Source organism: Odontesthes bonariensis, chromosome 15, assembly GCF_027942865.1.
Source record: "Odontesthes bonariensis isolate fOdoBon6 chromosome 15, fOdoBon6.hap1, whole genome shotgun sequence".
Lineage (NCBI taxonomy): Eukaryota > Metazoa > Chordata > Actinopteri > Atheriniformes > Atherinopsidae > Odontesthes > Odontesthes bonariensis.
Genome location: NC_134520.1, coordinates 11,608,669 through 11,621,872, shown reverse-complemented (window position 1 = coordinate 11,621,872; position 13,204 = coordinate 11,608,669). Strand labels below are relative to the sequence as shown.

The 13,204-nt window shown below is 38.8% G+C and overlaps 1 protein-coding gene across 3 annotated transcripts in view; it reads right to left on the bottom strand.

Moving 5' to 3' along the window:
* The window catches only part of LOC142400234 (calcium-activated potassium channel subunit beta-2-like), a 41,403-nt gene extending 28,737 nt beyond the window's left edge, over positions 1-12,666 (bottom strand). The window contains exons 1-2 of one of the 3 annotated variants that reach the window (XM_075484981.1): positions 12,580-12,666; positions 6,251-6,443 (exon numbers count right to left, since the gene is read on the bottom strand). The gene's annotated coding sequence lies outside the window, so the exon portion shown is untranslated. Of the gene's footprint in view, positions 1-6,250; positions 6,444-6,504; positions 11,167-12,579 lie in introns of those variants that run through there. The other 2 variants (XM_075484982.1, XM_075484983.1) reach the window with 2 other exon arrangements.
* Positions 12,667-13,204: the final 538 nt, after the last annotated feature.

The following is a 13,204-nucleotide window of genomic DNA, read 5'->3' as shown; positions in this document are numbered from 1 at the left end:
CGGATGACCTCTGCATCAGGTGCTCTCACTCTCCAGCAGACCATACACATACTTTCTTCACCTGTTCCAAACTACATGCTTTCTGGTCATCTTTCTTCACCACTCTTTCTGATGTCCTGAATATTCCTATCTCCCCATCCCCTTTAATTGCAATTTTTGGTGTGTCCCCTGTTATAGGGAAATATAACAGTTACCAAGCGAATGTTATTGCATTTGCTGCACTGATAGCCAAACGCCAAATACTTCTTCACTGGAAGAGCCCTAAACCACCTGGTTCTTGTTCCTGGTTTGGAGAGCTTATGTCCTTCCTACACCTAGAGAAAATTAAGCATACAGTTAGAGGATCCTTGAAAACATTCTATAAAACTTGGGACCCCCTTCTTTCCTATAATCCACAAAATATCAACCAACAATCGGACACTGAAGATTAGTGACACTCCCCCCTTTTATAGATATAATTAAAATGTGTTTATGTATTTAATTTATTTTGTGTTTTATGTTTATTTAATTTTGTTTTTAATTGTATGCCGTTTCTTTTCAATATTTGTGTATATATCTTAATATGTTGTAATGTACCTGTATGTATTTTGTGTAGGCCGTCTTTATGAGGTGCCACCAGGGACATAAATCAGAATTAACTTCCATATACACATGTGAAATTAAACTCATCCACATACTATACTCAAAACCTTGCACAAACACTAGTGAAAAGCTCTCACATAAACTAGTGAAAACATTTACCTCTTATATAACCTACTCAAAAGCTTTCATATATACTAGTGAAAAGCTTTACCTTTCATATATACTAGTAAAAACCTCTCATACACATATGTCAAACCTCTCATACACATGTCAAACCTCTCATATACATATGTCAAACCTCTCATACACATGTCAAACCTCTCATACACATATGTCAAACCTCTCATACACATATGTCAAACCTCTCATACTCATATGTCAAACCTCTCATACACATATGTCAAACCTCTCATATACATATGTCAAACCTCTCATACACATATGTCAAACCTCTCATACTCATATGTCAAACCTCTCATACACATATGTCAAACCTCTCATACAAATATGTCAAACCTCTCATATACATATGTCAAACCTCTCATATACATATGTCAAACCTCTCATACACATATGTCAAACCTCTCATACAAATATGTCAAACCTCTCATATACATATGTCAAACCTCTCATACACATATGTCAAACCTCTCATACACATATGTCAAACCTCTCATACACATGTCAAACCTCTCATACACATATGTCAAACCTCTCATATACATATGTCAAACCTCTCATACACATATGTCAAACCTCTCATACACATATGTCAAACCTCTCATACACATATGTCAAACCTCTCAGACACATATGTCAAACCTCTCATACACATATGTCAAACCTCTCATACACATATGTCAAACCTCTCATACACATATGTCAAACCTCTCATACAAATATGTCAAACCTCTCATATACATATGTCAAACCTCTCATATACATATGTCAAACCTCTCATACACATATGTCAAACCTCTCATACAAATATGTCAAACCTCTCATATACATATGTCAAACCTCTCATACACATATGTCAAACCTCTCATACACATATGTCAAACCTCTCATACACATATGTCAAACCTCTCATACAAATATGTCAAACCTCTCATATACATATGTCAAACCTCTCATATACATATGTCAAACCTCTCATACACATATGTCAAACCTCTCATACAAATATGTCAAACCTCTCATATACATATGTCAAACCTCTCATACACATATGTCAAACCTCTCATACACATGTCAAACCTCTCATACACATATGTCAAACCTCTCATACACATATGTCAAACCTCTCATATACATATGTCAAACCTCTCATACACATATGTCAAACCTCTCATACACATATGTCAAACCTCTCAGACACATATGTCAAACCTCTCATACACATATGTCAAACCTCTCATACACATATGTCAAACCTCTCATACACATATGTCAAACCTCTCATACAAATATGTCAAACCTCTCATATACATATGTCAAACCTCTCATATACATATGTCAAACCTCTCATACACATATGTCAAACCTCTCATACAAATATGTCAAACCTCTCATATACATATGTCAAACCTCTCATACACATATGTCAAACCTCTCATACACATGTCAAACCTCTCATACACATATGTCAAACCTCTCATACACATATGTCAAACCTCTCATACACATATGTCAAACCTCTCATACACATATGTCAAACCTCTCATACACATATGTCAAACCTCTCAGACACATATGTCAAACCTCTCATACACATATGTCAAACCTCTCATACACATATGTCAAACCTCTCATACAAATATGTCAAACCTCTCATATACATATGTCAAACCTCTCATATACATATGTCAAACCTCTCATACACATATGTCAAACCTCTCATACAAATATGTCAAACCTCTCATATACATATGTCAAACCTCTCATACACATATGTCAAACCTCTCATACACATATGTCAAACCTCTCATACACATGTCAAACCTCTCATACACATATGTCAAACCTCTCATATACATATGTCAAACCTCTCATACACATATGTCAAACCTCTCATACACATATGTCAAACCTCTCATATACATATGTCAAACCACTCATACACATGTCAAACCTCTCATACTCATATGTCAAACCTCTCATACACATATGTCAAACCTCTCATACACATATGTCAAACCTCTCATACACATATGTCAAACCTCTCATAGACATATGTCAAACTCTCATACACATATGTCAAACCTCTCATACACACATGTCAAATATTTGTGGATTTCAGTTGAAACGGAAGGCATTTCAGTTGAAACGGAAGGCATTTCAGTTGAAACGGAAGGCATTTCAGTGAAACAGGAAGGTGTTTTATTAAACCGGGAGTTGTAGTTTTAAACAGAAGTCATTCTGGTTAGCTTCGTGCATTTTGTGCAATCTCCTGCCGGTATTTTATGAAATAAAATAAACGACAATTGCTCAGCCACCCGCTGAATACCTCACACAAACAGCGGCATTACTCAACTTTATTTTGGCTTCAACGGAGACCCTGCAGCTGGCAAAGGCATGCTGCACTGGCAGGACGGAAAAAGAGATGCTAAGCGACTATCCACCGAGTCCGGAGCTGGAGTTGAAGTGATCAGTTGCTGCCCAAGCCTTGTAGCATTTGACAGGGTCCTGATCGTCTCCGTTGTAGCATTTGACAGGGTCCTGATCGTCTCCGTTGTAGCATTTGACAGGGTCCTGATCGTCTCCGTTGTAGCATTTGACAGGGTCCTGATCGTCTCCGTTGTAGCATTTGACAGGGTCCTGATCGTCTCCGTTGAAGCTAAAATATTGTTGAGTAATGCCACTGCTTGTGTGAGGTGTACAGCGGACTGCGGTCACGCCATCTGCGCTTCGGAAAGGCACGGTCGTGCTATCTACACTTGAAAATCGAGCGCGCGTCTACAGTATTTTAGCTTCAACGGAGACGATCAGGACCCTGTCAAATGCTACAAGGCTTGGGCAGCAACTGATCACTTCAACTCCAGCTCCGGACTCGGTGGATAGCCACTTAGCATCTCTTTTTCCGTCCTGCCAGCGCAGCATGCCTTTGCCAGCTGCAGGGTCTCCGTTGAATCCAAAATAAAGTTGAGTAATGCCGCTGTTTGTGTGAGGTATTCAGCGGGTGGCTGAGCAATTGTCGTTTATTTTATTTCATAAAATACCGGCAGGAGATTGCACAAAATGCACGAAGCTGAATGACTTCTGTTCAAAACTACAACTCCCGGTTTAATAAAACACCTTCCTGTTTCACTGAAATGCCTTCCGTTTCAACTGAAATGCCTTCCGTTTCAACTGAAATCCACAAATATTTGACATATATATATGAGAGGTTTGACATATGTGTATGAGAGGTTTGACATATGTGTATGAGAGGTTTGACATATGTCTATGAGAGGTTTGACATATGTGTATGAGAGGTTTGACATATGAGTATGAGAGGTTTGACATGTGTATGAGTGGTTTGACATATGTATATGAGAGGTTTGACATATGTGTATGAGAGGTTTGACATATGAGTATGAGAGGTTTGACATATGAGTATGAGAGGTTTGACACGTGTGTATGAGAGGTTTGACATATGTATATGAGAGGTTTGACATATGTGTATGAGAGGTTTGACATATGTGTATGAGAGGTTTGACATGTGTATGAGTGGTTTGACATATGTATATGAGAGGTTTGACATATGAGTATGAGAGGTTTGACACGTGTGTATGAGAGGTTTGACATATGTATATGAGAGGTTTGACATATGTGTATGAGAGGTTTGACATATGTATATGAGAGGTTTTTACTAGTATATATGAAAGGTAAAGCTTTTCACTAGTATATATGAAAGCTTTTCAGTAGTGTGTATGAGAGCTTTTGAGTAGGTTATATAAGAGGTAAATGTGTTCACTAGTTTATGTGAGAGCTTTTCACTAGTGTTTGTGCAAGGTTTTGAGTATAGTATGTGGAAGAGTTTAATTGCACATGTGTATATGGAAGTTAATTCTGATTTATGTCTTTGGTGGCACCTCATACGTCTTGCCCTTCCCATATATTATATATTATAAAGTTACTTTCATGTCATGGGTGGAGTTGGGGTGGGGAGGGTGGGTGTTTTGGGTGTGTGGGTTAAGTTGTTTGGCAAAAAAAAAAAAAAACTATGGCTTGTAAATGTGTTATATATGTGACTTCTACTTTTGTGATTTGCCTAATAAACATATTATAAAAAAAAAAAAGGATTCCTCCACCCTAACTTGATTGGTTAAAAACAGCCGGGAGCGCTCGGTTTTTGTAAGCATGATTACAGGCTTCAGAGGGAGCTACAGATTTCGTTATTTTTCCTAAACAGCCTATTTAATATTCTACTTCCAGAATCCCATGACAGTTCAAGCTAATATGACTAAAAAAAAGTTGCCTACCGCAGCTTTAACCTGAGCAGGTAACTGTGTGGTGCGTCAGCACAGGTAATAGGGAAAATCAGTTGTTGATGTCCCATTATGGCTCAAGCTAAATTCAGCCAGTCAGCATTGCTGTTAGCTTTTTGGGGGAATGCATGTCTTTCCATCTGTGCTGAAAAACCTCTTCTGTTGTTCACTGAGACCAACAAAGATACTTCCATGCAAGTTCTAGACTTAACTAGAAACATAAACAAGCCGGAGTAATTTCAAACCCAACCACGTTAGAGAAAGGTTGAATGGGGCATTAATCCTTGTTCTGTGATGTGATATGTAGCCCAAAAAAATTGGTTGGGTCTGTAATGGCTCAGAACCTCCATGAAAGGCTCTCTGAAACAGCTATGCTACTATGCTGGATTTTGTTCAGAATCAGAATCAGAATTCGTTTTATTGCCATTGTTAGTGAACAGTGTTCACTAACTAGGAATTTGCTGCGGCGTAAGGTGCGAACATGTAACATAGGATATAATAATAAAAAAGAATAAAAATATATGAATATAAAATGTACAAGGTGTGTACAACAATACACAGTATCCAATATACAGAGCAACAACAGTGCAGCTTCATTAGTGCAATTTTAATGACGGTAAAGTGACTGGGGCAGGTTATGAGGTGATTATGAAGTGTTCATAAGTCCAACTGCAAGGGGGAAAAAACTGTTTTTGTGACGGGAGGTTCTGGTCAGCTGTGATCCGACCTGCTCGCCCCATAGTCCTGGAGACGTGCAGGTCATGGAAAGATGGGAGGCTGCAGCCGATCACCTTCTCAGCGGAGCGCACAGCTCGCTGCAGTCTGTCTGTCCCTGTCGGAACTGACCCTCTACTGAGCATTAAATTCCGACTGAAGCCTGCTCGGAATCGTGCAAGGTTTGTGAAACTGTACTCCGTGAAATGCGCAGAGCAAAGGAAAAGTCGGCGGTTGTATGTACTGGGGATGCTGTTAAAAATAAATAAAAGCCATTGATCGCGAACATTGCTTTCCTGTCATGGCTTAGCCCAAATGCAGAACACACACACACACAAGACCGATATAAATACTAAATGTTTATTGCAAATAAGACTGGATGGTCGGCAACTGAAGATCCTGGAACTGGATGAGCACTGTACAAGTGGATATTATCAGAGAGTTGTTTAAGGATACTGAAGGTGAAGTGGATGACGGCTTACTGGTGAGTGAACGAAATCCGCCAGGGAGGAGTAGTGAGGTTCTTGGAGAATCCGGAGATGGGCTGCGTTGGAGGGTGAACAGCGTTTGGTCAGATAAGCTTTCCAGAGGGTTGGCAGAAGGTTTCATGGATGGGGGTAATACTCTCAACTGAGTTCCTTGGCTTGATCCAAAAGCGAGAAGTTCTGGAAACACCTGGACAAGATACATGAGCAAGATTTGAGCATAGACTTGGTCGGGGTGGTAACAAACATACCATACATGTGGACACTCCAACAAGGAACTGCAGACAAGGTGGTTCCTTTAAGCCTCTCCTGATGAGTGGATAACAGGTTGCACCTGTTGCTGGTGCCTCCTGAAGTCAGACGCCACCTCCTGGAACAGAGCTGTAAGCAGCAGCCAAACACAACCAAGCCTCCAGAACCTGACATTTCCGGAAGAATATGTAACGACCCTAGTCCGCTTTCACAGCCTTGGAAGCCACACCTGTTCCTGTTTCTCGCCGAAGGGGCATGTCTGAAAGGGGGTGGCTGTGGATTTGGGTGTGGGGGGGGCGATTGCTGAAAAAGTGACATCACTTTTTCACAAAAACGGATTGGCACTTTTTCTGGGGGATATTCAAAAAAGGGGAGTACTTGAAACAGAGGTTCTGACGCTTGCTGGCACTTCGTGTGTACTCCCCACAGCGGGGAGACTCAGAACTAACACCAAAAACATGAAAAAGATGATTTTGATTCTCTATCCCCTTTAACTGGGTGAGTTAATTAGCTTTGAGACCTTCAATCTCAAATGATTTGTGGTCAATCAAACTTCCTTTGAAAGTGTGTTTTTGGTCTGACTAACACAATAATTAGTTTTTATTTAGTGTTAAACATCCTGATTGAGTTGACTCAACAAGTACAAACCGATCAGTGACACTTGACAGTTTGAGGACCTTGGTTCCTCATTAACTTGTTAGCAGCGATGACCGCAGTCGCTGTGACAGTAGCAGATGCAAACTGACACCTTAAACATAACCCAATGACACTTGGGTTTTAACAAAACAGTAGTATTTGATGTCTAAAGAATGATAATTAGTTGTATAACATAGCAATTTATTTTTTAGCCCTTCAATTTAATTTTAACATCGGATTTAGCTAAGACATAGTTGAATTACTGTAAAACTGCACAAATTGCCTCACAAAATCAGTGCTTTGAAATGTAATCATGGCCGGTTATCAGATGTCAGAATTTGTTGATTTGTTTTCATAGAAGTGATTGACAAATATAACTATTTCAACCAGAAAACAAGAGTCCAACTAATTGCGGGAACAACCTGATGCGAGCTTTGATGCTTGGTCATAGTCAGGTGACGCTCGTGACGCTTGTGACGCTTTGTGGCGCTTTGCTTTGCGGTAATACGTATTGCATCACTTCCTGTTACCTTGTTTGAGTACTGTGGAATTTCTTGCTCCTCTTGGACTACTGATAATCACTTTATTTCTACCTATAACTTACACAATTTTGCATAGTTAACTCTATAGCTTAACGTTCTGTTCTAAAACACTCCTACAGATTTATCACTGATGTATCATCAAGTCCAGCAGCTCTAGAAGTATCTTTGGAACTTGATTTGTATTCAGACGGCTTCTGCCCAGTTGATCTCTCTGAACTAACAACAGCAATAGTCTCTTCTAAACCATCAACTTGTGTTTTAGACCAGATCCCAACCAGACTGTTCAAGGAGGTTTTCCCCTTATTTGACACTTCCATATTGGATTTGATCAATCTGTCTTTGTTGACAGGATATGTACCTCAGCCTTTTAAGGTTGCTGTAATTTAACCTTTACTTTAAAAAACCTAGCACAGAAACAGCACTGGTGAAAGTTACCAATGATTTCCTCTTAGCTTCTGATAACGGACTTGTGTCTGTGCTTGTCCTGTTGGATCTCAGTGCTGCATTTGATACGGTCGATCACAGTATCTTATTAAAGAGACTTGAACATGTTACAGTATTAGGATTAAAGGAACTGCATTAGGCTTTTTTAAGTCATATTTATCTGATAGATTTCAGTTTGTTCTTGTAAATGAAGAATCTTCCTCACACACCAGAGTAAGTCATGGACAGTGGTTGCGCTAGACTTTTTCACTGTCCGTCATTTTGACGGACAGGGTCGTAAAAATTCCGTGATTGTCCATTTTTATCCGTCATTTTATTTTGGTTATATACATGCTTTTAAATGGTAGGCTAATATACAGGCTATATCCTAATGCTTATATTTAATAACTCGTGTTTTATTGACTTATTTTCATTTAAAAAATAATTCACAGAACAAGTGTGTATTATCTAATATTTTTTTATTTATGCATTTCTTCAGAGATTGACGTTCGGTCAGTTGTGAACTCGTTTTTTTCGTTGCTAAAAACATTGCGGCTGTTGGGCATATGAACATGTTATTTTATAACGTAGTCGAACGAAGAAAATTGTAGTGAAAATACGAACAGTCCACTTAGAACAATTGAAGTGAAATATGAACAGTCCACTTAGAATGGTTGCAGTGGTAATCTGCAATTGACCTGTTGTAGCTCAAACCTTCCTTCTGGCCCGCATTGATTTGAATAGGGAGCTCGCTCGTGTGAAATCGAACGCATCAATTGAGACTGCTGCCGAGGCGATTGTCATTAAATTTTGCGTCCTTGCCTCCGACAGACGACTTCTCATTGAGTTTTTAATTTTATTCTGAAGGCTGAACCCACGCTCAGCTGCGACGCTGGAGACTGGAATGACCAGCGCCACTTCAGCCAAAGCTCTGAAGTCGGGAAACACGTCTCCCAATGAAACGATAAGAAGCCGGCAAGAGCCTCTGAACGTGGGATTTCCCGACCCTTTCATTTTAAGGTAGAAATGTTACATAGCATTGCTTTAATATGCACGAGCTCGCCACCACCAGGTCGGGCGTGAGGTTACCGGTAGGCTACTTTTATGATTCATCATCTGTCAAAGTTACAGACGGGCGGCTATCAGAACACCCTCGCGCAGCTGGCTACAATGTATCGGCCCACTGAACACCAAAGCTGCGGCTCAGATTGAAAGTTGGTGACGGCAATGAAACTTATGTAGAGTAAGAAAAATGTCATAACTTGCCTATGATTTCAATTGTGTGTTTTATTGTTATTTTTTCATTATTGGTAATGGTAATGGTCAAATCCGTCAAAATGACGGACGGCCTTCAATTTTTTCCGTCATAGCTGAAAAAAATGCGTCAATGACGGACAATCAACTCGTCATGACCAGAGGTCGGTTAACGCGACCTCTGGTCATGGAGTTCCTCAGGGTTCTGTGCTTGGACCAATTCTTTTCACTTTATACATGCTTCCATTAGGTAACATTATTAGACAGCATGGCATAAATATCCATTGCTATGCTGATGATACTCAGCTGTACTTATCTATATAACCAGATGAACCCAATAGGTTGGTCAGACTACAAGCATGTCTTAAAGACATAAAGACCTGGATGACTCAGAACTTTCTGCTTTTAAATTCAGACAAACTGAAGTTGTTATCTTTGGACCTGAGCGCTTCAGGGAGAAATCATCTAGCTATATAGTTACTCTAGATGGTATTTCCTTGGCTTCTTGTTCTACAGTGAGGAACCTTGGAGTTATTTTTGACCAGAATTTATCATTTGACTCGCATATCAAACAGGTTTTAAGGACTGCCTTCTTTCACCTTCGTAATATTGTTAAAATCAGGAACATCCTGTCTCAGAGTGATGCAGAAAAACTGCTCCATGCATTTGTTACTTCAGGATTGGACTACTGTAATTCTTTATTATTGGGCTGTCCCACATATTCTCTGAAAAGCCTTCAGCTGATCCAAAATGCTGCAGCCAGAGTTCTGATGAGAACTAACAGCAGAGATCATATTTCTCCAGTTTTAGCTTCTCTTCATTGGCTCCCTGTTAAATTCAGAATAGAATTTAAGATTCTTCTCCTCACATATAAAGCTCTTAATGACCGAGCTCCATCATATCTTAAAGATCTCATTGTAAGATATTTTCCTAACAGAGCACTTCGTTCCCAAACTGCAGGTTTACTTGAGGTTCCCAGAGTTTCTAAAAGTAGAATGGGAGGCAGAGCCTTCAGTTATCAGGCCCCTCTATTGTGGAATAAGCTGCCAGTAAATGTCCGGGAAGCAGACACCCTTTCCACTTTTAAGACCAGGCTTAAAACTTTCCTTTGTGATAAAGCTTATAGTTAGGGATGGCTTTGAATGGTGTTACAGTGTTTGTTGTTCCCTCTTTTCTGTCCTCTCAAACCCCATCTGGTGGAGGCGGATGGCCACCCTTCCTGGTTCTGCCAGAGGTTTCTTCCTGTTCGTTTCTCTCCACAGTCGCCTCAGGCACGCTCAGGACGGGAGATTGGACTGAAGACAAGTTTCGGTGCAATCTGTTGGTTTCCTTAGCTAGGAAATAGTTTTTGAATTGGCTCTATATGAATGACTTGGATTATTTTGAAATTAATTATGATTACAATGAATTTAATTCCAATTGGCTTGAATTGGACTGTATTATGGAAGTGCCTTGAGATGACGTTTGTTGTAATTTGGCGCTATATAAATAAACTGAACTGAATTTAATTGAATAGTCCTAAACTCCCTCAACTGGGACATTTTGGAGTTAAGGACAACTGATCAAGGACCCTTGTGAGTATTATAATATCATCATAGTTTTTTTTTCATGTAGGCCTACTGATATTATCTAACTGCCTGAACTTACCCTCAAATGCAAGAGAAGTCAAAATCATTCTTCAGATGTTCATTTTCTATTTTGATTACATACCATAGTTAAGTAATGTCCTTTCGGATGAGCCAGAATACGATACTCTGTCAGGCATGGAGCAAAACTGGCAGCCCTCGGCATGCCTTCCATACCACAGAAAAACCACACTGCCTAACTCTGCTCACACACATAATCAGTGAGTGATAATAATTGTCAGAAGGATTTAGGAGTAGTGTTTGGAGAAAAGTAACAAGAGAGAATGAGAAAAGAGGTGAAAGACAGGGAAAGAAAAGAAAAACAGTGACTGGTGTTGACAAAAGAAAAAAAAAGATAACTAAACAACTACTCAATAACTATAATATAATAGCTAAAAATTCAAACATGATGTTCTTTATTCAAACTCAACTTGAAACAATTCATACAGAATGATCCATGTGACAAATTCTAAGGTAACTGAAACTACTGGGTGAAATCTGCTTTTAATTTCAAACCCATTCTTGAAAAGAGGTTTTCTAAAATCTAACAATAACTTCAATCCATTATGTGTTAATACCTTTGAACCTTTTATATAACAGACACCAGTAAGAAGTGATCATCAGTGAATTTGCTAACCAACTTCATTGCATATAGAAAATATAAACAAACGGAGGACGTGATGCCAGCAACACACATTATTTTGGAACTACTGCATATATCCAGGTGAATGTAGCTGATTCAGGTGCAGTATTTTTTTCTGAGTGGTGGAGTAGTATTATAAACAGGAGAAATTCCTCAAAAATATTGTCATGTACACAATTTGATTCATTCTACACTCTGCATTTGGTAAATGTAGTTTTCAGATAAATATAATGCTTAAAGAAGTTTCATAACTATGATTTTCTCCAAATGCTTTTGCAAAAAATGTTTTAATTTGCATGAAAAAAGTACAAATAACTAAGATTTTTTCTGAAATATAAATTGTTAAGATTGTAGACAGATACATATTATTGAATTAAAGGCTCAATATTTCTCTCTTGATTTTTTTAAATAAAAGCAAAGCAACATAAAATGGGCATCATTTCTCTACCTTTTCCATGAAACTGCCACATTTTATAGGCCATAAAGACAAAAATTTAGACTCTAAAAGTGGACTTTTATTCCATTCATATTAATCGTCATTTCTGAAAAATAAGTTGAATTTGAAATCCCTCTACTAAACAAGGGCAATTCGAAAATAAGAGATACTTGATCGATCCAAATTTGGATCTTGCAATATACTTGTGGTAAATATAAATGGTAATAATAATGACATGACATAACATGAAGTCATAATACAATTTTTCAGGTTCACGTATTACTAACTTTAATATATGACCATCAACCACACAGATTAACCTCTCTAATACAATGATACAAAGATAAAAAGAAGCATTATAGCACACATATAAGTTAAAGCCCATGCCCCTCTATTTATGCTACAATGAAATATGCCATATAGTCATTTACAGTATAAAGAGTCTAAAACCAGTTGATGAAAAGAATAATAAGAGCTGGTTTGGATTGAAAGGAGTAACAGATCTGAAGTCTCACCCTGAGGTGGAAGGGACGCCGTTTTTTTCCTCCTCTAGTACAGCATGCAGTTGTTGCTTTATTTATGTCTCATTGTCTAACTGTGACTGACTGAATGACTGACTCCCAGAGAGGACGGTCAACATTACACACACAGACGCAGGTCGACAGGATGGAGTGGAATCTAATAAGCAAACAGAGAGAGAATTGGAGGAAGGGGAGACTTTGCTTACTTTCCTGATGGCGAGATTTGAGCAACCATGACAACACACCAACTCCATTCTGTGAAGACAGAGGTTGGCAATAATACGATGCCCTTTTATGTTCAGGCACATTAGAAGGAAATCAACTCTGAATATCAAAATAAGTTCTTTATCACAGAAAGCCTTATCTCTCTCGCTTTACATAAAAGGCAATTATGCAGGGTCCACACTTCCAGTAACTCTCAGTTAACAATGATACTCCAATACAAAAACACGATACTTTAAATCCAAAAACTTAAAGGACGACATTAACACAGACTGTAGAAGAAGTGGTCGCTGGGTCACAGAATGGATCCACTGGACACAGGTCCTGGGGCCAAAGCAGCCAAAAAATGCGTTCAAAAGAGTAATACATTTGCATCACAAAATCGTTCTCTAGTAAA